This window comes from Strigops habroptila, chromosome 18 (assembly GCF_004027225.2).
Source record: "Strigops habroptila isolate Jane chromosome 18, bStrHab1.2.pri, whole genome shotgun sequence".
Taxonomy (NCBI): Eukaryota; Metazoa; Chordata; class Aves; order Psittaciformes; family Psittacidae; genus Strigops; species Strigops habroptila.
Window position 1 is genome coordinate 2,239,547 of NC_044294.2, and position 12,663 is coordinate 2,252,209.

Sequence of the window (12,663 nt, forward strand, 5' to 3'; positions counted from 1 at the left end):
GCCCAGCTCCGAGGGGGTTAAGTTGATGGGTTTGGTTGGGAATTCTTTTCTTTTCCCTCCCTCCTTGGTTATTTGCAGCAAACAGAGGCCGGGTGGAAGCTCTGAGCTGAGCTTTGCTCCTGGGGGGACCTGGAGTGCTTTGGTACATCCCAAGCCGGGTGCTGTCCCTGCTCTGTGCCTGTGCCCCCCATTGCTGTCCCCATGGGGGATGACATCGACTGGCTGGACCTGCCTGGCAGGTGGACCTACGGCGTCTGCGGGGATGGACGTGTCTTCTTCATCAAGTACAGTCCCGGCTGTGGGATGGGGTTTAAACTGGGGTGTAAGGGGGGAACTGGGGGGGCTACAGGGGGTGGGAGGCTTAGTCTGGGATGGAAACAAGGAGTACCCCTTGCTGCAAACCTCTGCACTTGGCTGCTTTGCTATTGCACACTCATCTCTCCTTCCCCCCCACTTCTTTTGGGGTCACTGCTGTTCCAGCCTGGTGGATGCTGTCCTCCTTTCCCTAAAACCTGATCCTTCCTTTGTCTGGAAAAGTCACCTCTGGTGCATCGCCCTGCCCTGGTGACAGGAAGGGGCTCCCTGGTCCCCCCTGGTTGCTGACATCCCCACTCCTTGTCTTCCACAGCGATGAGACCAAGTCCACGAGCTGGGTGCACCCCGGCACAGGCTACTCCATCCAGAGTGGGCACTTCTCCTGTGCTGGTAAGGGACGGCTCCTGGGTCTCGGTGGGTGCCCTTTGCCTTCCCCAGGCATCAGGTTGTGGAGTGAAACCCCCCAGCAATGCAATGGAGACCCCAAAAAGCTGAGCCTTGAATCTGGGGAGGGTTGAGAAGGGTTGAATGATGCGCGTGGCTGTGCCCCATCTCCTAGATATGGGGTGTCCAACTGGAGAGGGGGTTTGGGGGGGCTTTTAAGTCTCCTTCAGTAGAGAGACTCTTTTGTGGTCTCTGAGACTTGTCACTGTTAGAGAGGGGACCCAAACTGCTTTAAAACCGCAGTTTGAGCATATAGGGACCCACCACAGCAGGATGCAGCACCCCAAAAGGGATATGAGCATCCTGGAGTTCCCTGCCCCGTCTTCTCCTGCCTTTCCCTGCGGCTGCTTCCCAGTGAAGCAGGACCTTGGTGTGACAGCAGTGAGGAGGGCAATGACTTCATGGGGCAAGGGAGGGTGATGCTGCTTCTGCTTGTCCTTCCAGGGCTGCCCCGAGGCTGGGAGGTGGACACCACGCTGCACGGGGGCTTCTACTTCATCAAGTAAGTGAAGGGGGCTGGGGGAGAAGCTTCTGCCTCTTGCTCGCACCCTCGGAGGATGCTGCTCCCTGGGCTTGTCTCTGCCAAAGTGCTTGTGACTGCAGCAAGGGGGGGGGTGCTTGTGGCTCTGCTGTGGTTTGTCCCACACTGATGCAGACGGGGCTGTGATGGTCTCATGATTCCAGCACCGGAACAAGCCTGGAGCTGCGGGTGAGGGAGAAAGCAGCGTGTGGGGTTTGGTAGACACAAAGAATCCCAGACTGGTTTGGGTTGGAAAGGAACTTAAGATCATCCAGTTCCAACCCCCTGCCACAGGCAGCGACACCTTCCACTAGAGCAGGTTGCTCCAAGCCCCTGTGTCCAACCTGGCCTTGAACACTGCCAGGGATGGGGCAGCCACAGCTTCTCTGGGCACCCTGTGCCAGCGCCTCAGCACCCTCACAGGGAAGAGCTTCTGCCTCAGAGCTCATCTCAATCTCCCCTCTGGCAGGTTAAAGCCATTCCCCCTTGTCCTGTCCCTACAGGCCCTTGTCCAAAGCCCCTCTCCAGGTTTCCTGGAGCCCCTTTAGGCACTGGAGCTGCTCTAAGGTCTCCCTTTCAGGAGCCTTCTCTTCTCCAGGCTGCCCCAGCCCAGCTCTCCCAGCCTGGCTCCATGTGCTGTCTCCAGCACAGCACAGTGGGGCCAGGCTGGTGTTACCTTGTCCCTGCATGGCCATGGCAGTCCCTGTACGTGGTTAAGCAGGGCCCAGACCCAGCTTTGGGCTACATCCTGCACCCGGCTCCTGCCTCCGGCGCTGCTGGGACAGGCACAGAAGGCAGCTCCGGTGCCAAGTTACCGTTCCAGATGCAAATGTGTATTCTGAGGGCTCTGGGAGCTGCAGGGTGGCGTGGGGCAAGCCAGGCAGCCCCCACCCCACATCACCCTGCAGGGAACGGTCCCCTGGAGCCCACTGGGGGCTTTCTGCATGGCCCTGGAGCTCCTAGTGCTCTTGGGATGGAGCTCAGCGCTGCAGAGGGTCCCCAGGGCAGGCGGTGCAGAGCTGGCTGTGCTGGCTGGGCTGAGTGTAACTCAGTGAGGCTCTGGCCCGAGGTGTTGCTCCAGGAGCCTTGGTTCATCCCAGCAGGGTGTTCCCCATTGCCTCTCGCCCCCTCCTTGCCTCCAGTGCAGGAGCTGGGACCCTGGCGGGGTGATGCTGGTGTCTAGACAGACAGAGCTGCAGGGCTGCCACCGCCTCGCACGGGGCTCCGGGTCCTGCTGGGTGAGGATGTTCCAGACGGGATCTTTGAGCCCGTTCCTATCTGGAGGTTCCTCTGTGTGCTCAGACAGCCGTAAACCTGGCGAGAGCAAAGATCCCAAGGGCTGCAGCAAAGCACCAGGATTATCCAGTCTAATCTGTCGAGCAGAGCCAAGGTGTCCTTGGATCAGCCCCATGTCGAGTTGTGCAGCCACAACCATCGCCACGGCGGGGAACCTCCCGGGCAGGTTGGAGCTGGTCCCTGCAGCACGGTTGGGATGCTTCTCCATGGCAGGGGCCGTCCATGATTGCCTGTGCACCACAGTGGCAGGGAATGCCGCTGTGGAGCAGGTCGGGGTTGGAGATGGCAGGCTCCTGTCATGGCTTGAGCTGATTCCTGCACCCCCAAGGTGGCACTGTGGCTGGTGCCATGCCCTGCACCTTGCTGTGCACATAGAAACAGACTGGTTTGGGTTGGAAAGGACCTTAAGATCATCTAGTTCCAACCCCCTGTCACAGGCAGGGATGCCTCACACTGTACAGGACCCAGCTGCAGAGAAGGGAACCGCTGGTTCCATGTGATGCTGGTACCCGCCTGGGCCAGCTCGGGGTGCAGGAGGGTAGTGGGGGGGTTAGAGCCACCCCAGCAGGTCACTGCTGCCTGCGGAGCAGGGGACAGTGGCCTTGGAGAGGGGACAATGTGGAGCTTTGGGGATGCTGGGGTCCTTCTGCCAGGGAGGGATGATCTCACCCACCGCTGGGGGGGACCGAGGGGGAGATGCATCCAGTGAAAGCCAACCCCCTACCCAGCCTGGTGGTTAATGGAGGGATTATAGGATCAAGGGCAGCCGCTGGGTTTTCCTTCCTGGAAAGCACACGTCTCCAGTCCTTCCAGCCCTGCCTGGGCCATCACTGGCCCATGGGGCAGAGCAGTGGCCTTTATGCTCCAGAGAACAAGTTGTGGTTGTTGAGTGTTTTGCTGCCCATCCTCTGCCTGGTATATCCTCTCCCTGGGGAGCAGAGCCTGGGGGTGCTGCCTGATCCACTGCAGCGGGTCCCTCAAGCAGCGGGGGACAAGCAGGCTCCCCTGCCCCGGGAGATGCAGGATATGGAGGGGAGTGTGGTCATGCTTGATCCCCTGATGCTGGGATGGATGCAGGTGGAGCACGGTCCTGGCTGCCCCCTGATGCTGGGATGGATGCAGGGGGAGCACGGTGCCGGCTGCCCCCCTGATGCTGGGATGGATGCAGGGGGAGCACGGTCCCGGCTGCCCCCTCATGCTGGGATGGATGCAGGGGGAGCACGGTCCCGGCTGCCCCCTCATGCTGGGATGGATGCAGGGGGAGCACGGTCCCGGCTGCCCCCTGATGCTGGGATGGATGCAGGGGGATCACGGTCCCGGCTGCCCCCTGATGCTGGGATGGATGCAGGGGGAGCACGGTCCCGGCTTCCCCCTGATGCTGGGATGGATGCAGGCTGCCAGCGCTCCCCGGGGATGCGGGGCGGGGGGGTGCACATCGCTGTCCATTCCCCCCCTCCCCGGGGGTATCGGTCCCGTCGTCCGCGCTGCCGGGGGACGGCGCGGCGGGAGCGGCGGCGGCGGCGCGGCCCCCCCGCGGTGCTCGGTGCCAGCCCGGCATCACGTGCCGCTCGGTGGCCCCCGAGCATGCCCAGCTCCCGCTCGGGCTGCGGCTCCGGCTCCGGCTCGGGCTCGGGCTGGCCGGGAGGATGCTGCGATCGTAGGCAACGGGGGGGCCCCCGGCTGCTGCCCGCCCCGGACGGTGAGTGCCCCCAGCGCGGCTCCCTTCCTCCTCCTTCTCCTCTTCCTCCTCCTCCTCCCGGTTGCTGCGGGGCGGCAGAGCATCACCTCATCGGGAATAGGGAGAGCGAGCAGTGCGCGGATGCTGTCTATGGGGGGGGATCAATGCTCCAACCGGGGGGGTCACAGCCCCTGAGCGCACCCCATGGCCAGGGCAGGGTGTGCAGTGGGGACCAGGCTCCCCCTCACCCCTCCTGCCGCGCTTTCGGTGGCAAGTGGGGCCCCCCCGAGCTGTCCCTGCAGTGTGTTCATGTGCTGCGCGCTGGTTTGTGTCCCCGGACCCCCACCACTGCGGGATGGGGTCTCCCAGGCTTGGACCCAAGCTTTGGAAGAGACCCGGCTTTTGGAGTGCTTGCTCAGCACCCCTAAACCCCTATGATCACAACGGGGGGCTCGGATGGGTCAGACCCCCCCCCCCCCCCCATCCCTGCTGAGGCTGGGTGCTTTGCTGAGCTCGCAGCAAGGATGGGATGTGATGGATGGAGCTTGAGATGTCGTCTGGCGCTCCCCAGGGACCCGGGTGCCTCCTTGGCCTTCGCGCCTCCCGTCTCGCTGCTGCTGCGAGCAGGGTGCCAGCCGCCTCCTCCTCCTCCTCCTCCTCCTCAGCAGAGAGCAAGGGCGAACCGCTTCGGGGATGCGCGTTGCCTGCGAGATGCCTCCGTGGCCCCCCCCCGGCACGGAGGTGTCTGGCGGTGCCGGAGCTGCTGCCCCGCGCAGTCAGTCGCAGCTTTGTTGCGCCACGGTTAGATCTGAGGGAGCAGCGTCTGGTTCATCACATGATGGGGCATGTTCGATACGCCACGAGTCTCTTAAACCTCAGCTGGATGGGTCCCCATGGACCATCCTCCCCTATGGCTCGGTGGGGACCCCCACTCTGGTACCCCTCCATCGCCTCTCCGCGGGGTCTTTCTGTGACGTGGGGCCGTGCTGTGGTGTGGGAGGGCTGAATCCCGGGTTTGATCCGTGCTGCCTGGCCCTGCTATCCCACCGTCACGTGTGCCGCGGTCCCTTGGGTGCAGGGGCCCAGCTCCCCCGTCCAGATGGCTGCTGAGCGGCCGCGTAATCCCTCTGTGCAGGGAGGAGAGAGGGAAGCTGCAGCGGGAAGGGATGCAAGGCCATCCCAGCGTGTGGAGAGGTGCCAGAGACCGGGCATGGAAGGAACCCGGGTGGCATTTGCTGGAGGAGAAGACATCTTCCAGGCAGGCGAGGCTGTTTGTGGCACTGCTCTGCAGCCGGGAATCAGCAGCACCCGTTGGTTTCTCCCACATCTCCACGTCAAGAGCATCTGCATCCCGCTGCTCATCCCACCGTGCATCCCCCGGTGGGAGCTGGGGCTGCTGCTGCTGCTGCACTGTTGCTCCCAGCATGGCTCGTCCTGTGGCACACAGCCACGCACATGCGTGTGTACACACCAGGCTCTGTATGTGAGTGTGGCTGCTCCAGTTCCCTCTCCTGAATCCCACTGGCGTTTCCTCTTGAAGGAGAGCTCCTGTCTTGTTCTGATCCGCACCATCCCGCTTGTCCCCTTCACTCTGCTGGGATAGGATGAGGCTTCCCAGCGTGGCCCTGATGGAGCTGGAGCCTCCTTGCCTGGTAGTGTCCATGGCTGGGGGACACCCATCCCTGTTGCCCATCCCGATCCAGCTCCCTGGGGAGCCAGAGCCGGGATTAGGAATCCCACAGAGGGTCTGGCCGAGGCATGGAAAATCACACAAGCAGCAAAGCCTCAGGCAGAGCCTGCTCTGGGGGGAGCAGCCCTGGCACCCCCAGCCCATGCCAGGAGCCCCGCAGGCCATGGCACCCATCCCACTGCACCATCCTGGCCCCGAGCACCCCATCGCCGTGCCCGCATCCCTGCCTGTCCCCTACCGTGTTTTCCTCCCGAGTTCCCATAGAAACCAGCGGGAGCTGCTGCTGGGCTGGCGGGAACGAGGGAGAGGAGGCAGGAGGGTGAGCTCGGTGCCTGGATGAACCGACTGCACTGGGTGCTGATGGATGCGCGGGTACCAGTGTCCGTGGACCCCCTGCTGCTCCCTGTGATGGGGATGATGCATCAGCTTCACCCTGTCTGCTGCCCTGGGATGACTGCATGTATGTACATGTGTTTGTGCACATGTGTGTGCACACCAGGCCTGGCATTGGGCACAAACACCAACCCAGATGGGCAGTGTGGGGCTTAACCCCCCTCCTCCAAAGCCGCCTGAACCCTCGGCAGGGTCTTGGGTTGTTCCTGCTCCATCTGCACCCCTGGGAATCAGCTGGGATGAGGGTTTCTCCCGCCTGTCTTTGCTCGCTGGAGGGGGAAGCAGCTCCATCACTGCTCCTCTCTCTCATACATTGTAGTAGCATCCCCCTCTTCTGTTTTCCTTAGCTTGAAACACGATAATCTGCAGCAGGCAGAAATAGTACAGCGAGGGATGTGCCATCTACTCGTTATCCTTGTTTCTCTCTGGAATCTGGCAGCTTCATGCAGCCCCTTCCTACCGTAGTGTGGGGACATGGGGCTTCATGCACTGCCAGTGTCCTCTCCGAAACCACCCGGACTTCCCTGGAGAGCATCCTGTGGCCGGGATGATGGGCAGGCAGGGCTCCGATATCCCCCCAGCTTTTCCTGCTCCTTCCGGCAACCGAAGCTGGAAAACATGCTTGGAATGGCTTGTTTCTGTGGGAGCAGGTCGGGGCTCTCCGGGTTTCCAGCATGGGTCTGGTTTGGTTGCAGTTTTTATTGCAGCTGCAACCCAGGAGCTGCGGGGTGAGGCTGCTCCGGCCACGGTATGCAGGGAATCAGGTTGTGCCCTTAATCCGTGCATCCACCAAAGCTCTTTAATAAAGATTCAAAGTCACCAAGTTCTCAATTAAGGGATGAGGCAGCTCTTGATCCATGTTTCTGGGTCAGTTGGAGAAAGGCCATTTAAGACCTGGTGGTTGCTCTCCTTTGATGTTTCCAAAAGAGATGACTTTGGCATGAACACCTTCCCTGTGCACGCGGTGCAGGAGGGTCTGTGGGACTCAGCTACCTCTGAGGCAGGACCTGGAGCCCCCCTGGCTGATCCCAAGTCCCAAGCTGAGCTCGGGAGGAATCCTGTCCTCATCTCCTTGGGAACACGCTGCTCTTGGCCATAGTGCTTGGTGATGCCCTATTCCCCTGGGATGCTCCAGGCAGTGCCACCAGCACGACAAGGTCCTGCTACTGCCGTGCTGCTTGATGAGAGCACCCGGCTTGGGGGGGACAGTTTGGGCCCCCCAGAACTCAGCACCAGGGTCCCCTGCTCCTTGGTGCATGCCCATGGGTGGTCTGTGCCCTGCCAGGGCCCCCCTGCTCTCGAGGGTGCTCCTAACCCTCTGTTTACCTCAACAGCAGCCACTTGCATGGGTGTTAATTGCAGGAGCTGGCAAGGCACTAATTAGAGGATAATGAGACAGCTTTTGTGTGTGGCTGGCGCTCCTCACAACTGCCCTGCTTTAGACACCCTGCGCCGTGCTCCTGATCCCCGTGCGCCGTATCCATGATCTCCCTGTGCCGTGTCCTGCTGCCATCGTCTCCCTTTGCCAGGTACCACCCTCCTCATCCTCCTTCCCTGGGGTTGGGGATCACAGCTGGGATTGTGGCTTGTCCTGAGAGCATCTTCCTGCCTCCTCCCGCTGCTCCAACACCCATCTTCCTCCCGTGGCCACCACCACAGAGCCACTGGTGCCTGCTGGGCGGTGAGAGGCTGTCCTTCCTCCCCTTTGGAGGTTACTGGGGACCAGGACCTCCAAAGCTTCCTTATGGAACCTCCAAGACCTGGAGCCTCACACTGTTGCTGGCAGCCAGGTAATGGCCATCCAGTGCCATGTTAGGAGCAGGCATGTGGCTGCTGATGGCCTCTGCCACATGGTGGGGACACAGGGGATGATGTGCTGTGACTGAACAGCCAAGACCAGTTTGGCAGCCCCGGCACCCGCCAGCCCTGCTCGGCCGGTTCCACGCTCCTGGGTGATGCTGCACTGGGTGCTGCAGAGGGACCCGCACCCCAGGGCCCTGCAGCATAGAGGGGCTTGGCTCTGCCCCTCCTTGCAGTGGGGTGTTGGGGGGCAGGAGGCTCCCCAAAGCCCCACCCCGCGGCCATCTGCTTGATGAGCTTCCTGCAGTGAAACTCCTTTTCTAGCCTTTATTCTTCCAGAGAATTTGAACATGAGGCTGCACCCTCAGGGCCCAGAAAGGGAAAACACATCAGGAGATAGAAATCTGCTGGTTTCGCCTGTGTTTGATGATTTTAAAGCCAATTGCATGGTTCCAGCCTCCTAAATCTGGAGTGCTGGTGTTCCCATCTCCTTTGCCAGCCCGGTCTTCCCGGTCACTGGATCCACTGTGTGAGCATGGGGTATGTTTTCCTTCCATGTTCTTTTATAAATGCCTGTTTTGTGGATGTGCAAATGCAGTGACCTTTCACAGAGCTCCGGCTCTGGCTGCCGGCTGCTCTCCCTCTTGTCAGGGAGATGAGGATTCCGAGAGCAAACTCCAGGGCCTCTGGGCTCCAACACTCAGTTGGAATTGCCATGATGAGTTCCCGGAGGGAAGGAAGAGCTCGTTTCCCATCTCTTCCCCATGTGCCCGGAGATGCCAGGCCCTTCACCAGCCATCAGTGCTGCTGCTTCGCATCCCATCCTCATCCTCCCCACATCTCCTCCCTGCTAACTGCGATCTGTTCTTGCTGTGACCTTGTCCCTGCTGCTGTCACAGGAGGCTCCGTGTCCCCAGGGGGGACCCTGGCAGTCCCTGCAGTGCCGTGGGGTGAGCACTGCTGCAGGGGTTTGGGGTGGCTTAGAGCATCACTGCCCTGTCCCTGCTGTGCCAGGTTGGCCCTGGTCCTGATGCCACCATAGCCGGGAGCTCTTGGGCCTCCTCCAGCTTCCAGCAGGATGCTTGTGGGCAGAGGAGCAGCACAGACCCCAGCTCCCAATCCCATGGGAATGGGGCTCAGTGCCAACATCCCACTGCTGGGTTGAGGAAGGGATGGGGATGTTGGGATGTGGCTGATGGTACGGGGATGGAGGGATGAGGATAATGGGATAGGGACGGTGGGACAGGGATGCTCCTCACCGAGGCAGAGCTTTTGGGGTGCCAGGGGGGCTGCAGTGGAGGGCAGCCAAGCATGGGCTGTATCAGTGCCTCTGGGGAGAGGCAGGGCAGCAGCTGGGAGTTCCCAATAAGTAGGGAAACTGAGGCACGGAGCCAGCACAGTGGGGATTTGATCCAGTGACCTCTCCCAGGGCAGGTTCCTCCCTCTGACGTGTCCTGTCTCCACAGCTCCCGAGGTTGTGTGTGCGCCGGAGCACGCGTGCTCTATCTGGCACCCACGGTCCCATTTCCTGATGGGGTTTGGGTGTTACCATCATATAATGAGTCTCTAATTGCTCTGTAATGAGGCAGCAATCCCGCGGCAGGGCTGCACTTGGAAGGGCTTCCCCTGCTCCGGGCTGCTCCCCGCAACCCCCCAGCATCACAACCCCATCCCCATCCTCCCCTACAGGGTGCTGGGGGGGCTCAACGCCGGGTCCATGGAGCGGGATGGAGAGATCCAGGGCTGGATGTCCAGACAGAGGGGGCTGCTCTGCGCTTGCCCCTCTCCCACTGCTCCCAGTGGGTGGCACTGGGGGCACTGGGAGGTGGCACGTGCCTGGCAGGCTGCCCCAGCTCCTACCAGTGCTGCCTTTCATTCCCTCCTGGCATCCACCCCGCTGCCTCCAGGGCTCCTTGGGGATTTCTTCTGCTTGTCCCACTGGAATGGCTACCGCTGACAGGGTCCAGCTTGCCCAACCTCTTGCCCATCATCATTCCCTGCTCCCACATTGCCCCAGGGGAAGAGCCACCCCGTTCTTGCCCAGCATCCCTCAAACCCTGCAGGGCCATTTCCCTCCGATCCCATTTAAATCCCACCACCCCGCAGCTGGAACGGAGAGTGCCGGGTATTTATAGCCTGGCACGGATGCTGGGAAGCAAACATGCGTGGAGAGGGGGGGGAGGTTGTTTTGGTCTTCTATTTTTCCCTAATCCGCCTATTTTAAAGGCCAGGCTGGCTCTGCTGGAGGTGGGGGTGCCCACACACTGGCAGATCCCCTGTGTAGGATTGGGAATGGGACCGCACATTCCAAGCACCCCATCTCCTCTTCTCGCCGTGCCCAGGCTGAGTTGGGTGGGAAGGAGGGAGAAGAGGCTGAGCCCCCATTGTTTGGGGTGTCCCTAAGAGCTGCTTTTCCCTCCCTGGCGTGGGTTTGCATCCTCCTGCCCAGGGATGCGGGATGCTGAGCCCAAGGGGGATGCTCAGCCCCCGATTCCTGGCACTGCAAGCAGGGTGATGCAGTGAAGGGCAGCGAGGAGGAGGAGCAGTGATGCGAGGAAGGCTCAGGTAGCTGCCAGCCCTGGGTGAAGCCCTGTGCCCTGTGCTCAGGGCCTGTGGGGTTGTTTTCGGCGGCAGCAGCAGCTCTCCTTTCAGATCGGTTGAGCAGCAATGATTAGCAATTCCAGCTTTTATTGCCAGCCTCATGCGCTGTGTGTGTGCCTCTTCCCTCCCCACCCTTTGCTGCCAGGTTTCCCCAGACAAACTGGTTGCTCAGCTGTGAGTTTTGGGGGGGTTTTCACATTTATTCCCCCCCCCCTCTTCCCTGAATCAAGTGGATTGAGTGATTCAGAAAGAAGAGGCAATGCTCGGAGTGTGAATGTGATGAATCTTTTAAAGCCCATTGAGGCGAGAGGCTGCGTGTGTGCTGCTGGGGGGGTGTTTAGGGGTGCAGCACCCCTCAGCCTTGGGGTACAGCACCGGAGGAAGGGCTTGTGATAGCAGCAAGGCTGCACGGGGGCCTTATCTTATCGCTGGGCTTATCACCAGACATGCTTGTGCTGCTGATAAGCAGGACCTTGGGTTCAGACGCGGGTTGTTGTTGCTGGGGAGCGATGCTCTGTGTCCCGGCGCTGCGGCAGCAGGGATGCGCTGTAGGGCTCAATCCCCTGCTCATGGGAGTGCCACGGGTGGGGGGTCCCCCCCTGTGGCTTCTGTGCTCCATGGATGGATGGAGGATGCACCTTTTGGTGCATGGATGGTGCAGAAGCCGGGGCTGGGAGCAGTGTGTCAGGTTTGATCCCATCCTTTCTCCTCTTTAAGCAGAAGAATGTACAAACCCCCCTATTTTTTGGCCAAGATGACCGTGGGCTCATCTGGCTGCTTAAGTAGAAGTGGTATATTCAAAATACCTGAGGAGGAGGCCCCAGATTCTCCTCCCAACCCCCAAAATCTCAGTCTGTGCCAGCAGGAGCCCTGGACCTTGCTGCTGGTCTCTGCTTCATTCTCAAAGGGTTTATGGGCTGATGGAAGAAGTCTATTTTGGGTGCTGCTGGGCCACTTTGGTGTGCACCAGAGGAGCCAGAGAGGGGAGATGTTGGTGCTGCTCAGTGACAGGGCTGCTTGCAGGGCACTGTGGGTGCTGTCCCAATGGGGCACGAGGACCTGCTGTGGGACCAAAGTCCATTGGGGTGACCCTGGGGAGGAAATCCCTGCCCGAGGCCACCTCATCCCCCTCGCACCCAGTCAATCCAGGCACTCCAAAGGCAAATTTGCTCTTCCAAAGTACCTTTACAAGATGCTGTATGGGGGGTGGACCCACGGTGCTGGTGCCTGGGAAGGATCCAGCGCGGCAGCGTTTGGATGGGGGCTCTGGGGATGGACACGTCTCCCACTCTTCCTGCCTGGGATGAGGCAGTGAGCGCTCTGGAGGCAGGTGGCTGGGCTGCAGCCTCGCTGCCTGCTCATAAACAGCCTGTTATTGTTTGTGCACAGCCCGGCAGCGCCCCGGGGCCGCTTGTGCAACCGGGGCGGGGAGCTGGCTCCCAGCGCTGCCACCGCGGCACCCCGCATGGAGGGATGGATGGATGGATGGATGGATGGATGGATGGATGGATGGATGGATGGATGGATGGAGACTCCTCGGCTGGAGCCAGCACAGGGAACCCCGGGCTGTGCTCATGCAGAGCCGCCACCCATGAGCTGCCCCTTCTCAGCTCCCCCGCATGCAGATGCAGCCACACGATGGAGAGGTCCTCATAGATGTGCACACCCTCTCCGTGCCGTGGTTTCGCCCCTACCCAGCAAAGCAGTTTTGGGACTCCCCTTTCCCATGGGCAATGCTTGGGACCATCCCCGCTCGCCCCGCAGGCTGGAGCTGGGGTGAAGCAAGCACAGCCCAGCCTTGCTGATGGTATGTGGCCGCCCCGGTTCTGGGCTGTAGGTGAGCCTGGAGAACTGGGGAAAACAAGGCAGGGTTTTGTGTTCCTGAGTTGTTTTCATCCCGCACAAGGAAGTCCTGCAGTGGCACAA

At 61.1% G+C, this 12,663-nt stretch overlaps 1 protein-coding gene across 1 annotated transcript in view; it reads left to right on the forward strand.

Annotated features, from left to right (window-relative positions):
• The first annotated feature begins 214 nt into the window (after positions 1 to 214).
• Positions 215 to 12,663, forward strand: part of PLEKHA6 (pleckstrin homology domain containing A6) — a 45,015-nt gene continuing 32,566 nt past the window's right edge. Inside the window, exons 1-3 of the mRNA XM_030473533.1 lie at positions 215 to 284; positions 629 to 705; positions 1,204 to 1,261. The gene's annotated coding sequence lies outside the window, so the exon portion shown is untranslated. The remainder of the gene's footprint in view (positions 285 to 628; positions 706 to 1,203; positions 1,262 to 12,663) is intronic.